General features: G+C 35.2%; 1 protein-coding gene across 18 annotated transcripts in view; it reads left to right on the plus strand.

The window, feature by feature from the left end:
• LOC124636871 (sodium channel protein para) overlaps window positions 1-26,966 on the plus strand; it is an 87,048-nt gene that overhangs the window by 9,651 nt on the left and 50,431 nt on the right. The window lies entirely within an intron of this gene.

The following is a 26,966-nucleotide window of genomic DNA, read 5'->3' on the forward strand; positions in this document are numbered from 1 at the left end:
TAAAAACTATCCTATGTCCTTTCTCAAGTTCCAGACTATGTCTGTACCAAATTTCACACAAATCAGTCCATTAGTTTAGGCGTGAAGAAAAGACAGACAGACAGAGTTACTTTCACATTTATAATATTAGTTAGGATGTATGTTGGTAAGAGGAAAATTATGTATCAGGAAAAATAATTTTCTTTACCAATCTAAATTGTTTGTAAATGAGAGAAAGGTTGATGATGATATTGAGGGTCGTGATTAATTGGAGAGGGTTGAAATAACATTAGTCCTTGGCCAACCTGCTCCGACAAACAGGGCCTTTTTGCGTAAGAAGGAAATCATTACGTTGGTATTTGATGGGGAAGTCAGTAAGGGGATGTCTTAAAGAGGTAAAGCTTAAATGAACTTTTAAATTCAAATTGCATGGAGTTCGGAATACGCAGATATAAATACTATCATATGTCCACTTTTTGAAAAAATATGCTCAGGGGAAAAATACTTAAAAACCTTTTAAAATTATTTTGAGGTTTCTAAACTGCCGCGATGAAATACAGCGTTAAAGGAAAATCAAAGTAATTTTCCTCAAAAGATGTAATGATATCTGTTATTTTTAACTTGGAATTAGATTATTTTGTGCCCATAGTAGCCACTCTCATGTATCCAAAGCTATTTACATTCGTGACTATCTTTTGTCTCAGTATATAATTATCATCAAAGCTTTGAAAGCGCGTAGACCCCCCTACAGGTATATTGTCACATGACCTAATTTCAGTTTAAGCGACTTGGTCTCAGCTAATATAATACGTGGGTGTCGTTGCATGCGTGATTGTGCCGGCGTTTCATTTACGTTGCTACACGCGACCTAAGACCGTGGTGGCCTGTTATTAAATAAGCCAGCATTGGAATAATATCGCGGCAATACACTCGTAATTAGCTTAGCAAAGTTTAAATGTGGGTCATTTATTTTGAAAGTTTTTATTTCTAAGAATTGTGACTCATTTTTTGCTGTGTACAAGGGTTATGGTTTTAAAATTGATTATTTTGTTTAATACAAAGTTTCAAATAATAAGTTGTCAATCGTCACGTATTTAACTGCTCTTTCTGGCGGCGCTGTATCTTACGGATTTCCGAAGTACTCGTGTAACAAAGTATTTCGATAGTCAAAGTTAAACATAGCTGGTCTAACAAACTTGAAATTGAGACTTACCAGAAGTTTTCTTTGAAACTTATCAATCAAAACTTTATAAAGTACCTATTTATATGACTTGAGATGAGTTTTTTATTGACGAGGAGCCATACCATAATTATATTTAAAGAACAATTACTGAAAAGTTAGGATAAAGGGGTTTTTATATTTTTTTGGGCTAGCAATAATAGAACATTCACAATATTAGTAAGTCGTGTCATTGATAAATATTTAGTTTATCATAATCGTATACCACTTAAAACACAAGTTGACGCCTTTAATACTTATCTAACAACAATATTTGGATTGACTTGATCGATGCCAAAGTTGAAACAACGCGAGTTGTTATTCCACAGTAGATATACTTTGAACACTTACACTGGAAACTAAACAGTCGGCCGACAGTTGACTCGATAGTTGGCAATTTTATATTAAATCAAATCAAAAAAAAAAATCAAAACATCTTTATTATCAGGCATCAAAGGCCCATAGATAAATACCTTAAAACTAGCATACATATGTTATACAAAATTGTTAGTAAATAAAAACTTAAAACTATGTTAGTAGCACTTCACTTATGCACTATGTCACTGTGCGGTCCTGTGGCACTTGTCCGCGGAAGCGACGGAACACCACGTCCTGTGGCCAGAAGTTCTCGTCCAACACGAGGTGCAAGAAACACGTCGGCACTCGCACCACGAACGCCTTGAAGTTGACGTTATGGCGCGACTCCAGGAGCTGTACTCTCGGGGCGTACTTCAGCTTCTGGCGCACGTACTCCACGATGTCCTCCGCCTTAGTGGTGTAGTGTAGGCGGGAGATGTACACCGGGGTGTTCGGCTTGGCGGCACGAATTTAAATAATTATCTAAAATTTTAATTTAATAATTATCTTGCTAACAATCAAAGTTCTCAGTCAATTTGATACCGGCTAAATACCTACCTGATCTTTGTAACGCGCGCACATCTTCTTACTGACTTACGAATCCAAACAAACTATCAGCCGACTTAAAGTTTGCAGGGCTCTAAGAGTTTGTTCATATTGTGGCCCAACGAATGGTTCTCGCCCACGCTCCTGTATAAATAAAATTTGAACGGCCTTGCGTCCCACACCCAAGGACAACGTCACTCCGGCCTCACAATGTACGTACAATACTGACACGCGTTTGATAGGAACCTAATGGGTATTCGACGGGGAAATTGCTATACATTTGGTTAACTGGACGGAAAATACAATCTTAAATCGAATGATTAACGCCTCAGTGTGAAGTAAATAGGAGTTTTATTTGTTAGGAGTCTGGCGATGTTTTGATTGATTTTAGCATAATAAAGATCTTTCATGACCTTCTGCTGGATGCGAGAAGCCGAAAATCGATCTCAGTGGCGTGCACTTGGAGAGGCCTATGTCCAGAAGTGGACTGCGTTAGGCTGATGATGATGACCTTCTGTCTTAAAATTGCCCCTTATATGATACTTTTTTTCGTATCTTGAATATTAGTTGCAATGGACTTGACGTATTGTAAGAAGAATTGCTTTATAGTTTTAGTGCATAAAAACTTGATGCAGAAATACTTTGTTTTAATAAAACCAGAGGTTGGCAATACTATTTTCGTCCCTATCACCATTTCAACATCCTCCCAGCAGGCATTATCTAATTGTAGGTACTCTGTACTCTTGACTATCAAAAGGGTCACTCACTCTCACTGCTGTTGACAGGACATGCGTATCCTGTCTCTCGCTATATTTATTTACATTGTTCTAATAATAAGCAGCATAGTTAGGTATTTCCAGCGTTAATGAATCTTCATTATATAATGAAATGTAATTTTTTACACAATTACAAGTTCGCCCGACAGATTATCATTTGCGTATGTAATTTGCATCCTAAGGTGACCGCGGCATCATCATGATTTGGCAATTCATACACATTTATCTGAGAATTAACAACGAATTGTTTTAGATAAAACTAATAAATTTCTCTGAATTTTACACACGTCTCTACCGGTTTCGAAAAAGACAAGCAAAATATGTATATCTTGTTTTTTTTACATAAATGGTGTCACATGTTTATCTTCCAATTAAACCTCGGTCATTGGAGAGTATGAATACATTAACTCCGTGAATAATTTTTATGCCGGGTAAAAGCTGAAAGCAATTTGGTTGAGAGGTGCCGTCGCAGAGACCGAACGTATGTAAATGGGAGCACAGGTTATGGAAGAGTACCCGACGTGAGGCCGTATAGCTCACCAAGGGCCGGATTTTATGGGTTTTCTGTCAGGGCGTTTTTCATATAGATACTAGGAGTGCAACAAACATGTTTTTTCGTGAAATATTACGATGTTTGTTTATTTATTGTGGGATGATATAAAACGGAATACCTTCAATTTAGAAGCGTACGTAAAAGTACGTTATTTACTTACCGGGATATCAATATATGAGTCACGTATCCACGTATCCCAAATTGGCTGAACGTAAAAGAATGGAAAATGTCTTATGCGTTAGAACGGTCACGCGTCCCGCAGCGACCTCCGAGCTTCCCCTCCAAAAACCGTGCGCCCTTGGCCTATATCGTCGATCGGCATTGGGGCTCAACTTTTTCATTGCCTTTACTTTATATCAAGTCCCTAGCCAGAAAAGATAACGGATTTTATCAGGCATCTCTTACTCTACATTATTCTCCATTTCAGCATCTTTTTTCATTAATATCTTCTTTCAGTTTTAGGGTGCCCTCGATAAACTGGCTTTTCCAAACCAGGCACGTAGACGAGCGTTATCAACTTATCAATCGATCAAATAACTTAGAACAACATATTTAACCTATATATACCCAAAGCTTTTATCTAAATTGTTTTAGACTGAAGTGGGTCGCTACAAAATTATTCTGTCAATAGTAAAAAGTTAAATCAAATTAGGGATTGTCAGAGAGGATAGATGCCAAGAAAAGACGGCTAGAATGACCTGCAATTGAGGTCATAAACATATGCATTGTGTAATAATAAAAAAAGTAAAATTATAAAGAATTATAAAGAAAAATACGTAAAGAAGTTAATAATATCCTGTTCTTACGATCCGTCTTGAGAATGCATTTTTCTTAGCAGTCAAATATGTTTGTCGCTTTAACACATTATTTGTTGAAATTCCTATAAATGACAAATAATCCGTCATCAACTATAAGTTAAAAAAAGGAAAAAACATAAGGGAACAGAGATATGAATACGTTAAAACAGACGGTTTGGTACAGAAGTGAATGTTAGAGATTCACCGAGCGCAAAACTGTCGAGAACGTTCTTCAGGCCGTCGTTTGAGCGCCGAGGCCTTTGATATCAGCTTCTATGTACATAAATACCGTCACGCCCGCCCTCTGTATTTACTGTAACTTTTGCTTTAATATTATTTCAAACTGCTCACTGTTTGATTTAAAAAAAAAAGCCTTTTCACTGCTTCCGTTTCGAAAACTTTCCTTGGCTAAACCCTTTAGTTTAAATAATCTATCGCTACATGAACGTTTTTGACCTCAATTTTATTTATTACCCGCGCGTATTTAGCCAGGGACCGTAAACATAAACAAAACACCTGCGTAAAAAATAAGTGTAATACACCTGCCCTTTGTGGAATAAAGTCAGGGGTCGTCACGAACGGGTTATGTAAATTGCAATAAGTAACACCCACAACGTAGGGACGCCCTAAATAACTACATACAAATGCGAAATAAACGTTTACACTTGCGGCTTCTATACAAAAAACCATGTCAACTGCGATTTACATATTGAAGTAAGTAAGACATAAGTAAGTATGTTTACAATAAGCTTAAGCAGAGTAAGAAATATATTTTTTTCGACAGTAATTTGATTGTCTGGTGTACCTTTACCGGCCGTAAATTAATTTGGATAAACACGTTGTTGGTAATTTTTCACAAAATCCCCTATTAATCTCACTTTTTGTGGGTAGATGCGTAAATTGGATTGCAATCAACTCTTAATGAGCTGTAATTTACGATCAATTTGATTTTAAAGTCCTCAACCAAGTAGCTTTTAAATCCATCATCCTTTGTTTATGGATTTTTGTCTATGGCACTGGTCTGTGATATCGTTTTTTTTTCATGTGAGCTTATAGTAGAATGGTAAATAAGTTTAATGTACTGAATATGTGTTGCTGAAATATACATGACTCAGTTTATATTAGGATAGTATTGATTTTATTTGACTTTACCGTTGACATTAAAGCTTACTGGGAAAACTATTTTGTACTAAAGAGTTGTACAATGTTACGAAATACGTTTTTACCTCTATAGTGTGAATGAAGAAAGTGTTGCAAGGTTCGTGATCAGATAATTACGAATGTGCGAAATATTTCCAAAAGATTATTCTTTGAAATCTTATAGCATATTTGTAACCTTTTAACTTTTGCATTATTTAGTACCTATAAACGGTGAAAATACATGAATAGAAATGCTGAAATAAGTGATAGGTGCTACTACTTATTCATGTGATTTTCCTGTCATTTTCATCGTTAAATGTCAGTCGTAAGTCGATTCCAATTTTAGTTTCAGGGCTGGCTTAGCATTTGAGATGCGTTTGTAGTTTTATTAATTGATTACAAATCGCAGTCAGCATTATAAGTATTAACTTTTCTTTTAGTAGTTTTCTTAAGAATAAGGAAAAAGCTTGTCTTATGCCAGAAAATATAACTCAATTGTGTAAGCTATCTGTTATTAACTTCTTATCGTAGTCACACACGTAACAGAATAAGAGAATCACAAAAGCCACACCAAGATTTTCAGTAGTTAATACATATCTTAGTCGGTTACAAGGCATTTCGTCAGTTAATCCGAGCGCGCTGTGTACGAGCGCCGTAATTCGGCGGCTATCAGCCGACACGTAGAAATACGCATCGTCCGCAGTGGCGCCCGAACGAACCGAACTTAAACCTTGACGTACTCCTCCACCCCTCACCCTACCGACACACCCCCGCTCACCCACCCCACAACCCCCGAACAACATTTATTTCTTGTACTCCTTTTATAACAACGGGTAATTGTATTAGGTAGTTTAGTTAGTTTTAGTGACTGCAACAATTTATAATACCATTCCTAGTGAGGCTCGTTACAAGAATAAAATTAATCGGATGTTTTCATTTGAGTGAGGCAGGTTGGAGGGCGGGGCTTCTTCGTTTGGGGAACACCCCTTCTGTTCAATTTCTTGATTTAGTCAACTTTTGCGTTTCAGTTTCATGAAAATTCTTTTGTGAGAAAGTGACCATGAATTGTTGGCGTGGGTAATTTTAATGTTTGATTTTAGTATTTTGTTTCTGCGAGTCCTTGGCTTACTTGACGTAACTTATTTTTTTTTTGTATTCCAAAATCAGTCGATCTATTGAAATTAAAGTACCTAAAATAGTGCTATGAAAGTTTTTGATAATAAACAGCATAAAATGATATAATTATATAACATAATAATCCAGACCATTGAATAAATCTAAAAACAATCTAATACAAATCCTTAAATTTTCCGACGAATAGCCCAATCCAAAAGCCTGTAAAATAAGACAAGGCCTGTAAAGAAAAAATGTACCAGCAGATATTTTTCGCGCTGTCACATAACGCGACGAAGCCTACATTGTAGATATTTTTCTGAGTAGAAGGACTTCGTCTGAAATCAAGTGTGAAACTGAACAATATTTTGTATGTTTGCTATTTGTGTTTGTGAGTATCTTCGCAAATCTTAGTTAAGACAATAATAAAATAAAAGAAAACTTAAATGGCAATTAACTCTTATATTTTGGGTTTAGCATCATAGAGTGTATTTATTATGACTTATTTAATCAATAAAAAGTAGGAAATTAGTTTCACAGGCGATATGTGCATAATTTACGTAATATAGTTTTTGTAACTATTGTTGTGCAACATTGTTAACGTTTAAAACTAATTAAAGAGATAACAAAAACATTCTTCATAATAATCTAGACAGATAACTTTCTATCAAAAAGAATAATACTTATATACATATAAAATATGATAATTATTGACGATAAAGCTATTAGAGACGCAGGTGACTTTGATAAAGCATATTACCTGATCTAGAGTGAGATAAAACTTCTTGGGCCTTACTACAAAAACTTTAAACCCTGTTTTACACTTGTCTAATAAAATTTTGGCTGCAAAATGAACCATATGTCATCATCCTCCGAGCCTTTTCCCAAACTATGTTGGGGTCGGCTTCCAGTCTAACCGGATTCAGCTGAGTACCAGTGCTTTACAAGAAGCGACTGCCTATCTGACCTCCTCAACCCAGTTACCCGGGCAACCCGATATTAGACTGGTGTCAGACTTACTGGCTTCTGACTACCCGTAACGACTGCCAAGGATGTTCAATGACAGCCGGGACCTACAGTTTAACGTGCCATCCGAAACACAGTCATTGGTGTCTAAGGTATATTTAGAAAGTACATACAAACTTAGAAAAGTTGCATTGGTACTTGCCTGACCTGGAATCGAACCCGCGCCCTCTTACTCGATAGGTTGGTTCTTTGCCCACTAGGCCACCACGACTTATGAACCATATGTCAACGTCATAATTTGACATTTTTATAGACAAGGCATAAACTGACGTTTAAAAGTTTTTGTGGTAAGACGGCTTTTGTTTTTCCCCCGTCTGTGTCGTATTTTCTTGACGTTTTTAAGTAAATTTTTGTGGGCGTGTCTCTTTTAATTACCTATGCGACTTTATTTGTGACAAGTTTCTCAACTTTGCTCATAGAAATACCCAGAATTAATCGTAACCTGTACTGTGAAGTTTAACGAAAAGCCATACATACTCTATATGAATATGCCCTGTACGACGAAATATCTGCCTACATGACCACTGATAATGTCGTTTACGTGGCGAAATATTGGGTATTAAAAATATAGTTTCATAGCCAGGAAGAACAAGAATACCTCTTATTTTATAACTGAATGTTTTATTATGTAAAGCTACATAAGTCGGTAGTACAAACCTAAGTACATACTTACTTACATTTAGCTCGAAACACAAAAACTACGTAGGACTTTGTCGCGTGACGGCGGCTGCCGTGTCTGTCGCTTAAGGCCGTCCACACACGAGCTCATTTATAATTAACCTGTTACTACATCATGCCGACGGTAATCCCTGGCTTTATACCGTTTACGAAAACCTCCGTGGAAGATACGGATTTGCGACTAATGGTTAGGGGAATTAAGAATAATTGTACGCTGTTATTTACTATTAGTGTTTACTCACATTTTCCATCTGTCTTTTGACCCTATCTCCTGCCTGAAAGGATAACTAACACACATTGTATAAAGGTCTGATTTTACCATCAGCGTTGTATTGGTAGACCACAGCTATGACTAGCTTCTGCCACCAGTTTTACCCTCATCCCCAGGGAACTACTTACCCGAAAAAATAGCCTATATGTTATTTTGGAATATAAGCTAGATTAACTATTAAGTTTCAACCAAATCCATATGGTAGTTCTTACGTGAAAGAGAAACAAACACATATAAACTTGAATTTACAGTGCCGGGACACCTTTTCACACACGGTCGGTTAGCCCCATGGTAAGTTATTAATTAACTTGTGTTATGGGTGCTAACACAACTGATAAACTACATATATTTATAGCTACATATATACATATTTATAAATACATATTATAACACCCAGACCACGGCCAACAAGCATGCTCATCACACAAATGTCGACCGAGCCGGGAATCGAACCCGGGACCTCAGGTTCGGCAGTCCGGCATGGTGACCATTGCGCCATCGAGGTCGTCACACGTCGACAGTATAAGTACAGTCAGCACCAAAAGTCGATGAACAGAATCAACATGACAAAACACCTGTTCACAATAAAATGCCATAAGTTATAGTCGCAACTAGGAAACAAAACAGACTGTACACCAGAAACTTACAAAAGTCGTTAAACACGAGTATTTCAAAAGTATCTGTGCACTAGTATTCCTAAAGTCGCTGTACACCATCAATCCAAATGTCGCTGAACATCATTGTATCAAAAGTCACTAAACAGCAATAAATACAAAATTAGGTTAACAAAGTATATTTTTAATGTTGCCGTGTGTTAATGTACTTTTGACGCTTATGTTGTTCAGCTACTTTTGGGACAGTACTTGCTTGACCTTAATAATGTATGTTAACACGTTAGTATCTATTTCAATAATTTTAACAATTATTTTGGAAATACAATCTTTTGCAAAAAAAGCGGGCACCTATGCGAAATCTTAGTTTTAAGGACTTTACGTGTATTTCAAAGGGTTTTAATGATTGTAGTATATTTCTAGCATCAAAAGGGTTAGCCAAGCATGCGTGAGAGTGTATTCTAAATTTGAATTTTGTACAATTGCTAAGAAATTGGTTAAACCTTGTTTTGGACTAATTGCTGGCAGAAAGTTCGTCGGCGTTTTGAAAAGTTTTTGAAGTGATTTTCAGAAAACTGATAATGCAGTCTTAATTAATGTACCTTTTTGTTAGATCAAAACATTTTTGAAAAACTATGCGTATTTGATAAAATTTTCACCTGCTCTAAATGGGCTATACTGATGATTGATGGCAATGTTAAGAGTTTCGGTATTTAGTGTAAAGCGTTCTTCTGTTTAGATATTATACCCACGTGTTTTAAAATATCGCTTTTTCATAATTAAACACTATTTAGAGGAGTATCAGTACATTGGGCTGCGACAAAACCAATTTAAAGTAAGCAGTGCCGATCGCAACTCGTCTCCTATCGTACTTTGACATTAAGAAATACCAAATTTTGTGATAAATGTTAAAATTAACCACATGAAAAATGATGAGGAGGGTTTAAGCTATCTAAAAAGTCTAATTATTGCCGCGTTGAAGCTCTCTATAACTCCATAGGTATCGGGTTACTAAACGATGATTTCGCTGAAAGGGAGTCAAGAATTCAAAGGTATTGACCAAACGTATGTTTCTTAAGAAATGAGCAGATAGCCAATTATTGTTATGATTTAAGCAGGAAAGTGCTGTAGATGCTAGGAAATCTCGGTTCAGGCAAGTTTATTTCATAAAATGTCCGTGGGATGAAAACACGCTATTTGAACGCTCAGACTCATAGATCTTCGGAGGTCTACGGAGTTTCCCAAGAGACGAGGTTGTTTGAAAATCAGTGATTACGAGACCTTAAGACCTCGTGCTCAGTCTATGCGGTATTTTCTGTATTTTGTAGAATTTCAAGATTTTTAAAAATGTTAAAGTCCGAAAGGAGACGAGTTGTGATCGGCACTGCTTACTTAACTGCCTCGTTGGTCTAGCTGTCGCAAGTGTGGCTGCTGAGCACGAGGTCTCGGGTTCGATTCCCGAGTCGGGCCGAAATCGCTTTGTGGGTTTTAGAAGACTTTCACAAAGCAGCCCGAAGCCTGGAAGTTGGTGATTGATTCACCCGTGCATCGGAGAGCACGTAAATGTCGGTCCTGCGCCTGATCTCTTTCCGGTCGTGTCGGATTGCCGTCCCATCGGGCTATGAGAGTGAAGGAATAGGGAGTGCACCTGTGTCTGCGCAAATGCTTGTGCACTATAATATGTCCTGCGCAGTTGGCTAATCTCCTTACATGAGAACAGCCGCCGTAGCCGATAATCGGCTAGGAGGACATCATCATCATCATCATCACTTTAAATTGGTTTTGTCGCAGCCCAATGTACTGATACTCCTCTAAATAGTGTTTAATTATGAAAAAGCGATATTTTAAAACACGTGGGTATAATATCTAAACAGAAGAACGCTTTACACTAAATACCGAAACTCTTAACATTGCCATCAATCATCAGTATAGCCCATTTAGAGCAGGTGAAAATTTTATCAAATACGCATAGTTTTTCAAAAATGTTTTGATCTAACAAAAAGGTACATTAATTAAGACTGCATTATCAGTTTTCTGAAAATCACTTCAAAAACTTTTCAAAACACCGACGAACTTTCTGCCAGCAATTAGTCCAAAACAAGGTTTAACCAATTTCTTAGCAATTGTACAAAATTCAAATTTAGAATACACTCTCACGCATGCTTGGCTAACCCTTTTGATGCTAGAAATATACTACAATCATTAAAACCCTTTGAAATACACGTAAAGTCCTTAAAACTAAGATTTCGCATAGGTGCCCGCTTTTTTTGCAAAAGAGTGTATTTCCAAAATAATTATTAAAATTATTGAAATAGATACTAACGTGTTAACATACATTATTAAGGTCAAGCAAGTACTGTCCCAAAAGTAGCTGAACAACATAAGCGTCAAAAGTACATTAACACACGGCAACATTAAAAATATACTTTGTTAACCTAATTTTGTATTTACTGCTGTTTAGTGACTTTTGATACAATGATGTTCAGCGACATTTGGATTGATGGTGTACAGCGACTTTAGGAATACTAGTGCACAGATACTTTTGAAATACTCGTGTTTAACGACTTTTGTAAGTTTCTGGTGTATAGTCTATTTTGTTTCCTAGTTGCGACTATAACTTATGGCATTTTATTGTGAACAGGTGTTTTGTCATGTTGATTCTGTTCATCGACTTTTGGTGCTGACTGTACCTAAGGATCAATAAGTATGACTGTTAACTTTGCACCTATATTCGGAATTCACTAGAATTATCTGGTTATTGTAGGTGACCTTATATCATTCACCTCGGGACGGATGACGCTCAGTTTTCTCCGAAAATTCTGACTGTTTATTGCAGGGTGAAGTAATGATTCAGACGTTAAAAAATATCATCAAACAAATGACTCTAATGACTTATTGGCTAATGAAATGCAGCTACATACATAGTTAAAATTAAAGAGAAATTGAAAAAAATAAAAAACTTTTTACAACGTTAAAAGATATAAATGTATTATGACATATTTTTCAAAATCCAATTTGAACAGAAAGCTTTTTCTTTTATATATAACGATTAAGTAAAAGGTTCATGCTATAACTGAGCGAAGTTTAAATTATCTACTTAACTTTTCAGATTTTCATATTCCAGTCGCTTGAAACTTAAATTATTATCGTGAATGACTTGGCATCCGTTGTTTTTTCCTTACTTTGTATCCATGAAAGATTTTGATGTCTATTTTGACAAAGTATTGGCGTCAAATGGCTAGAATTTGATATTATTATCATTTAGCTATTCATGGAAGTGTATAAATATAAATGACGAATAGTATGTTTTTGTCTAACACGTTAGAATATACTTTTACGGTAAGCTAATTATTGTCTAGATATTTCATTTCATTGGAATTAACAATTCTAAAATAAAACCATACCTATTTAACCCTGAATGGCAATAAGTTAGTAAGTTTAACTTGCGTTTTATAGACATTTCAACTACATCCGACATGAAAAAAAAACTGCTCATAGAAGTTCCGGCGTTAGGATTTGTGTGATGGCATTAAGTTCGCATGTATTCCGAAGGCAACAAGAAAAGAAATGGGTTTAACATTGTCTTACTCTCCCAGGGGGAATTCGTATGAGAAGAAGATTTTATATACCGAAAATAAAACTTCGATTATAGCAAATAATTCCGTGTAATATTCTCCTTATACATCATTTGCACACATAGGACAGACCCAGAAAATATATTCTGCACCTATTAGTGTAAAATACTAAGTAAACGGTCAATTGTATAATACCAGATAATACCTGCTAATTATGCAATTATCTCTTAGGTTAACACCTAGTAATAAATGAAGTACGTCAATGATAATTGGAAAATACAATGTCAGGATGATTACTAAGGTTTTAATAGTTGGTCATCATGACTGTTAAATAATTGTAAAGAATTAAATGACAACATTGTGTTACAAGAGATTGAAAAACGCGATAAATTGACAAGTTTGAGCAGGTGTCAAAAAAGCCTAATAAATCCGGTAGGGATAAATGTATACAGAAATCTATTAAAATGAAGAGAATTGTGCATATAATCTCTAATTTACAGTACTTTATAACTTTCAACTGTATTTATAAACAGTATTAATTAGTATGTAATCACGATCGCGTGGTGTCGCCAGTGGCAACAGCCGTGCACGATGCGCGCCGATGCGGCTGCCACAAAACTAGGTCATTCCTATGTAACCAGGTACAACACAGGTCACAAATATAGACCACACAGAATAGAAACTTACCATGTCGTGTTCACTTTTGCATTCATTCCACAAAAGTCCTTAAGAATTATATAAATTGAAACTGTTTGAAAATCTTTATAAAGAAAATCTGTTGCGAAGAAAACGCATAGTTTTTAAACGTAAAAATCTCATTTTCAGTACAACCTTTTTGCGTTTTAAAATGACTGGCCATTTAATAAAAAAATATTAGGTACCCGTTTTTAGGGCAAAAAAGGTTTTAACACACATTTTTTTATTAAAAAAAAATATTACGTATAATAAACAAAAAAAAAAAACAAACCATTATTATTACATTTAAAAAGTAATTTTAAAAAAATATTCTAATCGTGCATTGCGAATATATTCCAAACATAAATTACTGGCTGAACACCACCGACAATTTAAAATTCGAATTTAGAATGTTAAACAATAGATTGCGCTAATGTTTTTCTTACCATTCCAATAAAATTATTGAACGCTTGTGCTATTGCCATGTTTGTTTTAAATATCCATAGAAATAACGAGTCGACAAACATACGACAGTTTCTCGCAGAATTAACTCGTTGTTGCGACGAACACAGGAGTTTTTACCCGGAATAACCACAATAGCAGCCGCCTCGGAGAGCTCTTTAAAAATTCTAAAAAGAAGTTGTGTGAAAATGGTGCGTATGTCGTGAAAGCCATGTTCCACATAACATGTTGTTTGGTGGAGCGTGGCGAACTAGGTCGCTTAATTAACGTGAATTGTGTATTATGGTAGTTTGTCTATGTAGGCTTAGTTTTGCATTTCGTTGTTATTAGTACAGCTTTTAACCTGGTGAGGAATTAATGGGTTAACACGAATTTGTTGATTCATATAATTATGTATATACATAGGTAGTTCTACTAAAACTCTAAATCAATTATGTTTTATCAATTTGGTATGTTTACGGTTTTTTCAAAAGTCTTTGTAAAAGTTAAAAATGTTCGCCGAGTTTCTTACCAAAAAGATATTTTTATAGATAGATAGTTTGTGGGTACTTACCTACATATTTTACCGCTTATTGTTCAGCATATAGTATAGGTACATATATAGTTCTGGAGGTTTCCACAGAGGAATCGTTCGCCAAAGGCCGTTTCAATAATACCTTGAATCTTTGCCATTGTTCTATTGACGCGTACCATCCTTTGCCTTGCCCGTAACTTTCTTTGAAACTAAATTCCATTCTCACCTTTCCCAGTTATTTGGCCCAAAATACTTTTATCGCTCGTTTTATATGTGGGTAGGTATATCTGGTGTAGGAAGGAAATATCTGTGAAACTGTCATTCGACAGCGTGCACCTAATCAAAAAGTTGGATGGACAGTGTGTGTCGAAAAATACGGAACTGTCGATATTTTCCCAACTCTACTTTTAACTTTGTGGTCGAGACACCCTTCAGTGGTTTTGGACATGTACAAAACTTTTCTGATGCTTTTCTGTCATTTTCTAAAACTAGGTACTTGCTATATGTCAGTTATAGTTAAATTCTGGTTTATTTTTCATTGAAATCTGAAAACTTGCGATATCATTTAAGCTCTGCCAAAGTTTTAACTTGTTCACTCACTAAAACAGAAGCCTTTTGTTCATCACAGACGTGAAATCCCGCTAATGTTCCCATTCATTCGAGTTACGAGAACAATTGGAGCATGTCATTTCTTAAAGCCCTGTATAATCTTTCTTCTGCTTTACGCTCGTTCCAATAATATAAAGATTTTCATGTATTTTTTTTCGAGATTTATCGCGGTTGTAATACGACCTACTTACTAAATGGTCTGAGTAATAGATGGCAACATTTTTTGCAATAACTGTTTGTTTTTGATTTCGTGGTGGAAAAATATCTTTCATTTTGTAAGTAAAACATAGCAAGAAAAGGGACTTATATTATGTGTAGTTTTAGTTTAATCATTCTTAGGTTTTTTCTACGCTAATGTATAATTGAGTAACGTAGGTTCCACCTACTTACAGATTCGTAAATAGAACAAAAACTTGTACTACAAGATGAGGGGAACGTCTAAGAACAACATTAAACAAGGTCTTGTTCGGACGAGAGGAGAATATGTAATGGATGTTTAAGACAAGGCTCACAGAACATAGGTACGTTATATAATTTACATCACTTGGGATATATAGTATGGTTAAAACCGCTATAGTTCGGCCATTCAGAGAATGCGTTCCTGACACGTCGCGATTGAACTGACGACGTAACTACATTCATTGATTATTGATATAATAATGTTGTTTTAATGCTCCTCAATTGTTAAAACGGTAAACAACCAGCAAAAATATTTTTATCGTAACTGCAACGCCATTGCAAAGTTACGTCGTCAGTTCAATCGCGACGTGTCAGGAACGCATTCTCTGAATGGCCGAACTATAGTAAGCTCAAACACTGGCAGTATTGATATAATCGTCTAGCTAATTGAGCGTATAATGTAATTGTTAGTTAATCTGTGGTTTGTTGAATTATCTAATAATGGAGTATAGTGACAGAGGAATGTAACTAGCTATCGATTTGTAACCAAGGTGCCATTCAGTGGTTTTGCCAAAATCGTGACTCAGTTTCAGTTGTTAGTTTTCTATAGAAAATAATGAGGCCCTGCCCTGATTCTATTATTGGAACCCTTTGGTCATTACAATACGATTAATATTAAAATCGATTATCGCGATAACAATCACCGATATTTCAATCGTTAATAACTCAAAAGCTCGGAGTTCAGAGGCAGTATGGAGTACTTGTGGATAAGCAGTAATTGGCCGACTGTCCCCTGAGTAAACACTGTCATGTGATTGACACGGAACGAACGCAATTAAAACAAACGTTAACAATGACTATGAGGTTTCACGGAAAATGCTGAATAGTGTATTATCACGAATGTAATTAAATAAATGTAGCAAATATGAAACATTAAACAAACGATGTAACACTTTTTGTATTACTTAACAAACCTTTGCGTATTTTAATGTAATTGTGGCAATTTTCTTAATGCAGTCTTTTATATGGTTAAACTTAGAAAGCTTTGGCTAAGTTAGAAAGAAGGCATTGGCTAATCCTTCATGAGGTAGATTCGATTTCATTACTTATTTTAAACTTACGAAAGCGTAGACTGAAATAATTCATCAATACCTTTCTGTAGTTATTTACGTACACGTAGCTATTTTCGTAAATGTAAGTGTGTGCGTAAGTTTGCGTTGGTAGTAATGGCTGTATTCCTAGAATGCTTGCGATCGATACGGCTTTCGAAACGTAGCTACGATTCACGTCGAATTAAATGGTAATTTTAAAAGCTTTTCGTTTATTATGGGTAACCGCATCCTTTTAATATGATAAAGGGTTGCACTTCACTTACACCAATTGAGTAAGGTCAGGCACGCAATATTTTTGAAAGGCAATCTTGAGCAAATACATAGTTTTCAACTAAATCAACTCAATCCATCCTAAGTAGTAAGCTAAGAATCAATACTTTTTCAAAATTACCATAAAAAATACCTTAAATGGAACTTTCTCGCTTTCCTAATTCTATGGAACTGGCGCACCAAAATCAATAAAAAAAGAAACAATTGTTGCAAACCATTATCGTGGTCACATGGTAGGAAAATAGGCGATATCGATCGCACTAGCAGGTGCCATGCAGGGGTCAAATGGCAGGCTAGTTGTCTGCCTAGCGTTGACCGGGTCGGCGCCTCGGAATCGATCGTGCGACCTGAAGCAATCGCAGCGTAGGCCCAACTTAACCGTGCCGACATGCTAATTTATGCCAATTTTAATTTAACTATTTACAAATTCTACCACTACGACTGTTGAGCCGGTCCTCCCCTTAATAGTATTTAAGGGTTCATTGGCGTTTTGGGTCGCAGGTGGCCTTTATTTGATACGGGACCGGGATAATTAATAATATTGGCATGATGTTGGGACCCAAGTTGAATATATTTTTATACCTTTATAATTAGAGAACTTACTAAAACTCCTATTGCTTCAGTAATTTAGCCATTGTATAATAGGTACTTTTTAGTAGTTAAAACTAGTATTGCAGAATGCGCTCGACTACCAACAAGAATTGCATAAATTGTCACCGATCACAATCATATCTATGAAGACATGTCTTGTTTGGATAAACAACTGGCAAAAGGTCAAGGTCGGGACACTTGCCAACAAGCCCACAATTGTAAGTGAGAGCCATGTTTAAATAAAATCAATGAAAGTACTATAGGTATATTTTGTTAGTCAAAAACCAATTCGGTGGTTCGGTGGTGGGATTGAGAATTTCAGTATTCTTTGAGTTCTATCGTTCAAGTGATAGAGGATGTAATTGCTGCATGTAATCTTCATACATTTCACTATAAGACTCATTAGTTTGAAGTCGAGAATTCATTGGCGTATGCAGTGGAAAGTCCGATAATGTAGATTACCACATTAGTACACACGAAAAGTGAATCAATTAATTATCAAAAAACATCATAAAAGATAACATATTATTGATTCACGTGTCAAATAATTTAATCTCATTGCGTTTTTGAATATAGCTTCAAGATAATATAATAAGATTATTTCAAAAATGTTTCACCAAGATATATTTCAGTATTTCATCTTTTCTGAGTTTTCCTGAAGAGTTGGCGATCTTAATAGGTAAGGGCTCTCGTACGGCTCGCTAAAATCGGACCGAAGCCAAGATTTCAGTAGCTCTTTTTTTTTATAAATTCGCCTCTACATATTAAGAGATTAAATTAAAACTAAGTACTTTTAAATTGTGAATAAACCATTTTTATTTATTGTAAGAGTGAATTGGACTATTGCCGGCCTAAGACAAGTTTGAAAGATCAGGTAACAAATGTCAGGTTTCAATTGGATTATAAGTTAGCTCCACAATACGGAAAAGATGACAAACTTAGCAATTTTCTGTAGAACACAAATAATATCATGTTATCAGTACATCAAATCTGTGTTATTATTACTGTCAAGCTGAAACAGTGGGAACTTATCACACTGACCGTTGATTGAGCGTAAACATGAAAGTTACCAACTGTGAATAATGAACTTCCTACGCTCCGCTCTGCCGTAAAAATAATCCTAATTACAGCTTAACAGCTGCCTTACTTTCTTTAAGGAGTAATTGCTTGAATAATAACGAATTACTAAGATGCCTTCCCTTTTTTAAATTCTACACTACACTACACAACTTGACGTTATCACGCAACATTTTTCTGCCATGATACTTTTTACATGATTATCCTTATGTAGATATTGTCGATGATAATGATGCGTCAAATGTAAAAGTATTAAAAGATTGTGATAAAGTGATAAGTAAAAGGCTTATAAGCGAATACAATTTTATGATTGTGGTCATAAAGACAAGATTTTTTGATTAGGTAGCACAGGTGCTCGTACGACAAATATTAGGCACCGCTTACATGTTATTTAAGAAATTACATTTTTGATAATTTTAGCATTGCTGATTTAACTTTGTTTGTACCTATTATCGAATGAGAGTTTTTAACATTCTTTCTATCGAAGTGCATAGAGTTTACAAAGTCTGGAATATAATTCAATCATGCCAGGTTTTATTTTTGTCCTACAATAAACCAATAAAGGCTACTAATATAAGTGATACATTTTTGGCCCTCGAGTGACGAGGGTAGCGCTCCGAATATGTTTGTGAAAGTAATATCACTGAACTACATATTTGTGTCTAATAAAACCTTCCCCAGAAAGATTAACATCTGATGAAATTGTGTTTCTATTTAGTTCTCTCTTTATAAACACATTCGCCTCATGTAAATTAAAGAAATGCCTTCTTAAAGGAAGCAAATATTAATTTTTCTAATTTATATTTTCCAAAAAAACGCGTCAGAAATTACAGTTAGGGATGATCCTACTCAGAATCAAATCAAATTGGCTTAAGCTCTGCCACAGTTTAAGCATGTATGTTTTCTTTATTTAACTGTATGTAGGCATATTTTATTCGTTTCAAAGGTTTGTCTGACCCAGTTGTGGGCAAGAGGATTCGTTTGATTGAGGCGTCCCGTTCAGTAAAGGGCTGGGCTGTAAACATACACACATTTTATCACTTTCCATTTTTCATGAAGCTGCCTTGAATTAAAATACAAAATGTGAATACATGTATATTATCCGTATACACGTGTTAAGATTGCATCGTTGTTGTTTATATTATATCTGGAAAAAAATTAATCACATTGAATATTATCTTATCTCTGTCCTCTGTTCAATCTATATTATATAATTTTCAAGTTTATAATATGTTGATGTTCTTTGATAAAAATGAAAAACAGTTATTAACTGATTAGATGCAGGTATGATGTTATTATCAGAACAAAACGGGATTTGTGAAATAAAAACATGAATGTCAGGTGATGAATGCTTTAATTGCAATAATCTATAGGTTGATATGTAAATTATCTTATTAAAAGTATTTACCAATACATACGTAGCACACGCTGTTGTGTCTCACCTTCTTTAGAGGGCAGACATTTGTGTTCGTATGTGTATCTGACACACACAGACACACTATCAACATTGTATCATTTTGTTTATTGAAGATGCAGTATTCACGCACATTGCAATTTGTTTGACTGCAATAGACGCATGTAGATCTAATTGCCGTCGTTACTTTGTTGCTCGTCATGCTGATTTGCTAATACTCTGCTATTAATAATGAGCATAATAACTAGTTGCTGCCGTAGTGCATTTAAGTACTAGACGTCAATATAAAACCAATTTACCTTACCAGTGTTTGGTTACTCTCTATAAATTCTTGTTCTTCATAATTGGTTTATAAGTAATGTTCGGTAAAGTGCTATGAATGGTCACGCCCACGCAAGTCTTCTGTCTAATGAAAATGCAATTACGTCACGAGGAGCTGCATCTGTAGGTACATAGGTAGAGAGCCATTGTGCGAAGGAATGTAGGAAAATTCTCAATCGATATTAAACTGGGTTGTTTGAAGGTTGATGAATGTGTATCGTGCTTGATTAAGCTGAACACCGTGAACAGGATTCGGTTTTATTGAGCTTTTCGCTTTTGTTTACAAAACGAAAATGGATACGGTCACTAAATCGAGCAGTGTTTATTTACATCTTTTATGACAAGACTCTAGTTTTATGTAAATGCAACTACTTCTCTAATATAATAGCTCAAACAATATCTGAAACAATATCGAAGTATAAATGATGATGATATGATATAAATGGCAAAACGAAGGAATGCCAAGACCATGTTTCAAAATTGTCATTGACTACAAAATGTTTCATGGTAAACTTATGGTATGTTTCTAAAAAGTGGATCAAAATAAGAATGATTTTTTTTACTGTAACCCACATTGTCATTTTTGTTCTTCCTGGTCATAATGTAAACAATATCTTTACAAACGGAATACGGGGTCACGTGTAATATTATTACAGATATCTGTTCAGCGGGTGGTCAACGTGACGGTCACTCAGTCCGCTCGCCATCTGTCTACTGTATACTTTACCTACTAAATTATTCCGCTGAGCGCTACAATGTATCTCATATGTACACTTTGAAATGCTTGAACAACAGAAATATTCCCGGACATTATAGGTGTTTCACCATTAAAGAAAACCTTGAATGAATAATGTCTTGTGTTGTGAACATCATATTTTCCATGAAATCTGAAACACCTTCAGCAATTCAAGAGGCGGTGGGCGTTGACCTTTCAATCAGATTTAGTTATTCAATATTGTGCATTTCAGAAGTCTGTGCTGATTTAATTTGATATTGGACTCAAATTAAATGCTAATAAGACGACCGAAAGTCAAACTCTTGGTACAATTTTGGTGTATACTTAGATCAGTGTTCTGGCCCCGAAAATGTTTTAATGATTTTTTTTTTCTAATTTATTGATTAATCGTATTATTGTTGAATTGCTAAGAGTGTCGCCACGGGTATCTAAAGCACATTTTATTTTTCGATTTTTTAGTTGGAAGCTAATCTGTCGAGTTACATTTGTTAGTCCATAGGCATTGTGAAGCCGCGGCCCACAAATACGGGTCTCGTTCACGCACAATCAGGTCAAGGCATTTGTTTCACAGTCAAGTATCGCTGCAGCTTGCTTTAATGCCATTGACAGCTTTCACTCTTCTCGACTGAAGAACCTTTTTCTTCATGGTCCATCATGGAGATACGAACAAAATAACGCAACTTGAAATGGAAAAATAACGTATCGACAAGATAAACAGGGAATATAAAAGTGCCTTCGGCGTACAATTTATTGACCGCCAGCAGCGAAACCGAAAAATCTTTACATTTCTTTGCAAACTAATCTCTTTTTGTTTTTTAAAGAAAATCATTTTCTATGCTATGCCATATCTGATTGCATTTATGAATTGAAGGTAATTTTGTGTGTACATGTTTAGGTTAAATAGCATTTTAAGGCCCAACATAGATTATCTAACATTACGTATTCACAAATCTCAAACATTTAACCCAAAATGGTGCAGGTAATGTGCCTAAAGATGGCAGGGTGTGAGAGAAAGTAATAAACATTGGGTTCTCGGTGTCTGTAATTCAATGAGTGGCGGTAGATAGTAAGTACGTCTGGGTAGGGCGGGCGGGTTGAACAAACCCAGTGCCGCATAGATCAATACCGCGACCGACTCCGGCGAAACGCCTCGTACATTGCAGCACTTGTGAAAGAAACACTGTCTCTTTTCCTATGTATTTAACTTAAAAGTTATTCGAACAATATATGAAACAGCCTGAATTTAACCATACGAAAGAGAAAACGCGATCCACTGGAAAATTGCTCACAATCCTGTCTTGTTTTCTTATGTCCTTCATAAATGGAGAGAATAAATCAGTTGTTTTTTTAAGTAAGGGTTTTCTTTAATAAAACATAAGAATCGTAAAAAAATTAATAGACTTGGTCATTGGTCCCTCGATACGCCATCTAGCGATAGTCTATGACTTCTGTTTGTTTTTAATTCTCGTAGCATTTTGATGTAATATTATGTTTATATTAGGCACTTTTACATTGTAACTACAGTATCTATCAAGTTCTTTATGATAGCAAACTACTTAAATACAAATATATTGCACATTTGTATTCAACTAGCTTGCGATTCTACGTAGGTAAACACTTCCAAAAAGTAAGGATGAGTCAGATGGGGTGATACTTTGTTGAATCAGCACCACCACTCCCGAAACTTAGTATACTTGCATGAATTGTGTTACATTTTTCTACGAATTGGTATTCATCATCCCTAATTCAATAGCCCGATGACAGAAAAAACATAGAATGAGTATATCGACCAATGTAAAACAGGACATTACAAACTACCGAAGATTTCGTTAACCTTTAGCGTCCTCGTTTCATGAATGTCATTAATAAAACATAGGGCCAGCAAACTGTGGGTGGCATGCGTGTCACAGACTTCCAATTTTCCAATTTACATAAAGTGCACTACGTATACGGTGATAAAATTACAATGAGTTTTTATCTCTTCATATAAACTACAGAGCGCTACCATCTAAAGATAATCTCGTAAATGTGGCATAATTAGCTTATAGAAACAAAATACATAAATAGCATCTTATCATGTTCGCTACTTTGTTGCCATATCTTCAAATGATTAATTATAAGTAAATTAATAGAACATACTATGTATTTATCTAATAGGTTACATAATATGTACCTAAACTCTAATAAATACATATTACAGACTAGCTCATATTTAATTTGTTGTTTTAGGGCATAGAATATCTATTTAAAATATAGTTTCTCAACCTTAATTGATGTTGAATAAATTGCTAGACTGTTTCCACTATTGGCTTTGTAGGAATGTAGTCCTAATGACGAGGTTTGAAAGTAAACTGTAAGTACATAGTTGGCACGAGCACGACTTTTCCTTTCCGTGGTATAAATAAACTGATTTCATTCCTCTCACTGACTCACTCACGTTGAACACAAGAAAGTTGAGAACTTAGCCCGTGCCAACAAAGAAATTTGTAATATAAATAAAGCCTATGTGATATATGAAGGTTAATGATATATTAAATTGGGAGACTGTAAATTTTACTATAATTATATCTAAATATACAAAGCTTATGAATCAGGAAACCTAGGCTTACTAAAATGATTCCTTAAGGTCGTGTAATCTGCTTTGTATACAAATCACGTCAGTAAGCAGTGGAACAAACTCAATATCGCATTACTGGATACCTCAAGCCGATTGAGTAAGTAAGCCTAGCACGATTTGTTCAATACCTTAAAGCTTTAACTAACAAGAAATGATCAAGTATTCTAACAGCGTAGTAAACTACAAATACACGCCGACTACATTTGTATTTTACTATCGAGCATGATCATTCAAAATTACCTAAACTAAGCAGATTATTAAAACGTGTTTTACGTGCACTCAAATCTTAGCTTAACCTTCATTTCTATTTATAAATGGCTTCTTGTTATCACATTTAGTGTAACTGGTTTGACTTCCTAGCTATTTGGTTATTACGTATGTTTCAATTCCTCTTGTTTGTTTTGATTAAATTTACGGTTAAGCAATAGGAAATACGGTAGCAATAATTATGTATATTGCAATCAGAACTATAGACATAGACGTTTCAGTGTAGTTAAAGGCCACAAGGAGTGTCAATACCCTCAACAAAAGTGACTTTATCAATGGTCTTACGAGGGTTACACCCACGCAAGTCTCCTTTTAATGAAAATGCAATTACGTCACGAGGAGCTGCATCTGTAGGTAGATAGGTAGAGAGCCATTGTGAGAAGGAATGTAGGAAAATTCTCAATCGATATTAAACTGGGTTGTTTGAAGGTTGATGAATGTGTACCGTGCCTGATTAAGCTGAACACTGTGAAACAGGATTCGGCTTTATTGACCTTTCAAGATGTGTTTACAAATGACGACAGTTTCGGCGTAGTTAATAGCACGTGCTATCATGTGATTCTAGTTAACAAGATTAATATATGCACTAATATTATATTCAAATAGTGTGTACATTTGAAGTTTTTATTAAGGAAATACGTGGCTACTATCGCAAAAACATTTTACGATGACTAATTCCATTTGGTACGTAGTTACTTATCTCAGTGTCTCTATAAGTTATAAAATAACTATATTTGTCAAAACATAATTATCCAGTACGTTCTCTGAATTATAGTAATCTGAACCCTCTTGACATCCTTATACATTGAAGAGTGAGTAACATGAACTCGAACGAGTGAGAGGCGCTATAAGTAGGTCCCCTCACCTTTACGTGATGCCTTGACCCGTAACATTGAGGAAGGAACCCTCTGAAGGAGGGACGAACAGTGACGTAGGACTCTTATTATACAAAACTATGCGTACGTTTATATACAGCTATAGAATAAAGAAATCCCTCAAACTAGGATTGTAATTAAGCGTTATCTGGTTTACATTTCAATTCACAAACTCGTAGTCACTGTTTTGCACACTGCAAGCTTTACAATTACAACTACATTGTAGCATAGTTGTACATTATAGCCTTATCGATATTTACACCGATTTAATCGATAATGGTTTAAAAGTTACTTTTAACACGTTTATTTCTTGCAAAATTAATTCTTCTGAAAGATATAGTATACACTGCATCGTGTTAGGGTTTACTCCACAATCGGCTTAGAACTCTAGTAGCAAGAAGAGTAAGTGTATGTAATACGTAATACAATACTAAGCTTAGTCGACTGAGACTAACATGATTAGTTTACAAGAGAGGCGAGTTAGTGACCATAAGCGTGGTCGACATTAAACCCTGCCTCACGGGACCCATTAACGTTTTCCAAATTTGCATAGTACGGCAATATATCATCGGTAATTTGGTACATTTTTGGGGTTCATATGTATACAAAATATTGTACAATGGTATCTTATTTACTTATTTGTATATGATTTATCTCATATTATTTAATCTTGGGTTGTCACTAGAGTAAACCCACTCGTACTACGTGGTAAAATATTAATTTCACTCTCCCAATGACATTCAATAGAGTGCACCTACGCATTTTTTAAAACAATAGATATAGATAAGATGAATAGATTGTGCTATGTATTGTAATGCAAGCAAAACAAGGAGCGCTAAGGTACTATTAGAAATTATCAATACATACAAAGAAATAAGTATCTGTACAATTGAAAAAAAAACTCAGATTGTTTCTGATAAAATAAATTCTCCACTTTTTGTTGCCTGTTTCAACCTTACATTTTCTTTCAAAATAAAATGTTTTCTATTATGATAAATGTTTATTTTGACTTGAAAATTAACTAAAAGATATTTTGATTTTCAGTTTCTATTTACACAACTAACTTAAGCATACCAAGCAAACTTAGTTTTAATAGAAAATAGCGTCTTCACAGTAAATGAGTCACCAACTAGAGAATATAAATCGATATGACGAAGAAAAGGAAAAGTCGTGAGCGCGCAAGCTTTCCAACATTAGGTTGCATACAATGTTTACTTTCAAACTGCGACAGAGAGACTACATTTCTGACCAAATTCCTGCTGAGAAAATTGATTTGTACGGTAACTTTTTACTGCTGTAATAAATCTTTCTTATTTGCTAGGACCATACCACGTGTACTATCCACCCTTATATTTTAAAAGCCTGAAAGACTGATACTTCATGCTGGTTTATCATTTGTACATATAAACACGTAGAATACGGTGACTAGAATAACAAAACGGTTTGCGCCTAATACGTGTCAAACATCCGAAAGATAGAGTTATCGCACTCGCTAAGGTAGACAACCAATAAGGCCCTGCAAATATTTTATTCTGTGTCCTCAAGGATTACAAATATTTAAAAACTTTGTAGCATTGGGTAGTTACCATTGACATATATAGCAAATAAATTATTGTTTATTCATGACCCTCGTAATTATATTTTAAATCATTATCTAGGTAAAATTACTTACTAATGATGATATGCACAAATGGTACTTTAAAGATAAGAATAATGAGTATTTAAAATTAAAAAAATACATAAAATAATGATAAAGTATTCTCTGAAACTAAACCTTTTCACAAATAACAGTAGGTAATTTTAAGACAAGACATGCCTTGTTGGTGACAAAAGCCAATCAGATTCGCGAGACTGGCAGGCGCGGCGACAGACCCTCTGTATAGGTATAATTTTCCGTTTCATCGTTGATTCTTTCACTGAGCGAGACCGTTCAAAAGATGGTTTCCTAAATCTAGTGTCAGTAAATAAAGAATTGAAAGACAAGGAAAAATAACTTGTAACTATCGAATGTCAATTTTAGTCGCTCTCGATAGTAGGAGTTTCACCTCCCTAGTAGACTTTTGATTAATTAACATGACACATAAGAAAAAAGAGAGTTTCTTTCCAAGTGCTGCAATGTACGGGGCGTTTCGTTGGAGCTGGCCGCGGCTATCGATCTATGCGGCACTGAGTTTGTTCAACCCGCCCGCCTTATACAGACGTATTTACCGCCACTCATTGAATTACAAACACCGACCACCCAATGTTTATTACTTTCTCTCTCACCCTGGCATTTTTAATACTCTGTACCTATGGTGTATTTGTAACTCTGATGATTTTAGTTACCTTCCGAAAGGTGACAAGAATATTATGTTCAAATGACTGCCCTATTATATAGAGGTTTTGA

Source organism: Helicoverpa zea, chromosome 15, assembly GCF_022581195.2.
Source record: "Helicoverpa zea isolate HzStark_Cry1AcR chromosome 15, ilHelZeax1.1, whole genome shotgun sequence".
In the NCBI taxonomy this organism is placed as follows: domain Eukaryota; kingdom Metazoa; phylum Arthropoda; class Insecta; order Lepidoptera; family Noctuidae; genus Helicoverpa; species Helicoverpa zea.